Below are 4,019 nucleotides of genomic sequence, written 5' to 3' on the forward strand. Positions count from 1 at the left end.
GGAGTTTCTGTACGAACCGAGCAAAAGGGGCGTGTGCGTGCGTGAGTTATTACAGGGATGTAACCATTCCTTTCACCAACAATTCCATTTCTATCACAGCCTTTGGTTGCTGATTCGATTCAAAACTTTGGTTCATTTCAAATGATCCGATTCACTGACCTAAAATGGATCCAGAACATCTTCAGCCAAAACCTCAACCAGTGTGACTCCGAGATAATTCCTGGTTCAATGAAGGTGACGTTTTCCAGATGCAATGGATAACTTTCAAGTGTAAATTAAATATGTGTATAATCACACAAGTAAACCAGAATTGATGATAAACCCATTCACATTATAGTTTCCTAGAGTTCAGTTGTTTTACCACATCCAAAGAATCCAAAGGAAACATTATTAGAACATTCTAGCACACTGGATGGTCACATGACATTCAAAGTGTTTCCACACATTGGACTGGAATGATGGACTGTGGTCAGTTTTCGCTTTCATCACGTCTGTTGTCCACTTTGATGGTACTTGGTTGTTTTTACATCATAGTAAAATAAATCTTTGTTTCAATAAACGGCAATTACCAATATTGATAAAATGAATTTATTTTACTTTGAAAAGATTTTACAGTGATATAGGTCGATTTAATGAAAATTTTGCCTCGGACAAATTGATCTGGTTGGATGGTAGGAATAGAAATCGAATTATTGATTAATCTATTAATCATTACACACTAAATATGTATGTTTGTTTGAGTTTTGTGTGTATTTTAGTGTTTTTCTTAGTGTCTGTGCCTGTTAGTATGTTTGTGTTCAAATGTGTGTGTTATAATAATAATATATAATGTGTGTGTCAATAATATGGGACCCTTTGCAGCATTTATATTCATATTCTTTTTGTTAAATCCTTATAGGGTAAAACATCTGTTAGTTCTAGACAGCATCAAGGTGTTTTGATTTGCTTCGAAAAAATTAAATCACATTTAAATGTTAAATGTATTTTATATAAATTGTTTTTAATTAGAAATGAATGAATGCACTAATGGGTTAATCCCTCACTTCCTAGTAGGAACAAATGATGAGCTTCTGTCTTTTCTTTAATTTGTCAGGATTTACTAAAAACAAATGATTGATCAAACCAGTTCACTGTGGAGTGGTTTCAATAAAAATAAAACCTTCACCACCCTTTGCTTTTCTTCTCCTTTTCTGTCCTTTTTTCTCATTCTTCAGTTTCTTTATTTTGTGTTGATTCTGTTCTTTTACCTGTTTTGTCTTCCTGTACAAGTGTTGCAACAGAAATGTCTTGCTGTATCCCTGCCTTCTCTTTTTTCAGTCACTCGGATAACTATGCGTCATTTTACCGCTTTAAAAAAAAATCTTGTTAGAGCCTCTCTGCTCCCTAAACGCTTTTGCTTGTAACCCTTGTGCTATCCGACGCACTTTAACATTGGGAGTTGGGTCATCTAGACCCACTAGACAGTGCTCTGAACCTTTTTTCTTCAATGATTTGTGATCTTCACTGGTGTCCGTGGATTACATGAAATCTTTCCACCTTTATCCACCTTTTTCATGGTAGGGAGAACACGTCAATGTAAGGGGGGGGTCATCTAAGATAGCACAAGGTTAATGGAATAGTCCATTGCTACACAGGAACAGGGGAGGATGAATTTACTGCGATTTTGGTGGTCTGTCTTTTTAATGACAGAGTAACGAAAAGGCATGGGAATTTTATTTGAAATATTTTGAGTATTCAGCTCAAGGTCCCTCAAGTGTTGGGGTCCCAGACAATCGCCTACCTTTGCCTAATAGTAAGTCCATCACTGGTGTCCTGATCTGATCACGTGATTGGAAACCGGATCTGATCACGTGGTTTCAGACTTGATTGAAATTGGGTGTTCCGTCTCAATCAGGGATCGAACATATAGTTTACTCTCACTGTTATGATCAGCATCTTTCCAGTTAAATCGTAATATTGAAGAGAAATAACCTAGTAAAAGTCTGCATGAATGAATTACAGCATGTCGTTGCTGTAAAGCGTAGCAGAAAATGACACTTTAGTTTGAGCAGGAGGCCCACAAAAAAACGTCCACCGTGTGGCAGATACTTCTGTGAAAGCTTCAACTGGACAGCAAAAAATAAATATTCTAGAAAATATAGACATGGTTGCATTATTTGAAACTAATTTGTCAATTTTGAGGCACTTTGTTGGGGAGAAGAACAAAACCAGAACCAGAGAGAGGAACAAAAAACGTCCAAAGGCAAAGTTACATCAAGCAAACAACTTGGGCAGAAGGAAGGAGTTTCCTTGAGGCCACATTTAATTTCTCCTCTGTAAATGAATGGACTTTCAGTGGGATTACTAAAATGGGAATTATATAAGCCCCAGTCTGGTTGAAGTCTGAAGAAACATGTACAAGAATGACCAGATGAAAAAGTCCTCTAAAATGAATAATGAAAGTGATGGCGAGCATTTAGAATTTCTTTTTTTTCATTCTTCTTCATTGACTGATTCTCCAGTTGGTTTATTTGTATTTACCTTATTTTAGATGTTTACTCAAATGTTCTGCATCAGATTAGGATTCTAATGCTGCGTTCACACCGAAGGCAATTCCCGTGTCAACTTTGACAAGGTTGATGCATCACGCCAACCAATCAGGGACTCAGCTTTGGGCATGTGACATATATGTGGATCAATGGGATTTTGCCGTCCAAATCCAACATGGAGGATCGATCCGAGCGTTATAGTCTTATCTTATCTCTTCTCGTCCTGAACTTCCATTCTTACCATTTTGTTAACTCGCTGTTTCCCTTTCTTTCCCTGCAGGGTTTCTGGAGCCTGTCCCGGCTACTTTTGGACGAAGACAGGGTACACGCTGGACAGGTCAAATGAACCCGTGTCACAGATTTCATCAAACTACTGCATTAAACAGCGTGTTTTGTGTCTTCCAGGTCATGGATGATGTGTGTTTTTTTCATATTAGAGGTTTCACAGTTTCTTTTCTGCAGCACAATCAACCCCTCAGCCGTTGTTTGAATGCAAAAGACAATGAGCAGTAACATGACATACCTCTAGTCAAATATTTGATTAGAGTCAAACCAAATAGCAGTAAAATCTTACTTTACCTATGCTTCTGTTTCTTTTTTACCATAAAATTATCTTTCTGCAGTCAATAAAATTGCGACCTTTTACTTCTCACTTGTGAGTCTGTCTCTTCTTGTCAGCTTTAATATTTTCATCTGGATATAGAAATGAAGCCAAATAATTCTGTTTGTGATGGAACTGACAGTGCATCTGTGATGGAAAAACACGAGTTTCAACATTTTGAAAATGATGTGAAAGGTTGTGGAAAGTAAAGATCAGTTCCATCACCACAGATGGCTGGCTTGTGACTTTAGTGGCTTTAAAGAGCTTTATTTGTTGCATTTTAGAGCACATTTTAGATAGCAAGACAGGTACTGTGGTTCTTTGTCACTATTTTTGTATACAAATATGTATATATCTTTCTTTGTGGACAAATTTAATATATTGATTTCCTATAATTTGAGAAGAAATGTTACCTTGTAAACATCTCAAATATAACTGTTCCAAATATAACACATTAAGGAATGAAAAAGTAAAGTAGTCATGGAAAAGGCTTAAATGATAATTAAATTAATAAATTGGTTGATAAAAATTATTTGTAGGCTGTCAGTATGTTCATTACCAAAAGTAACGGTAATTTCGTCTATCATACTGACCGCTGCATCTTCACGTGACCAGACAGTTGTTTTTACCGCAATGTATTGTGGGACATGTAGTTTAAATAGTTTTATTGCTGCAGTCGTATATAAATCTACATCTCCTAAAGAACTACAACTACCAAAGTTCTTGTTGTGACTTTATATGATGTTGCTCCGAGTTACCTTAGCGTGGGTGCTATCAGCGGGTCTCTTAATTAGGACCGACGACAGGGACACAGCTTTCGGTGCAAGAGCTTTTACATGTACTTTACTCTGAAACCCCTCATGGCATATACAGGCCGACAGCACCATCTA

This window comes from Oryzias latipes, chromosome 12 (genome assembly GCF_053564925.1).
Source record: "Oryzias latipes strain Hd-rR chromosome 12, Olatipes_Hd-rR_3.1".
NCBI classification, from domain to species: Eukaryota; Metazoa; Chordata; class Actinopteri; order Beloniformes; family Adrianichthyidae; genus Oryzias; species Oryzias latipes.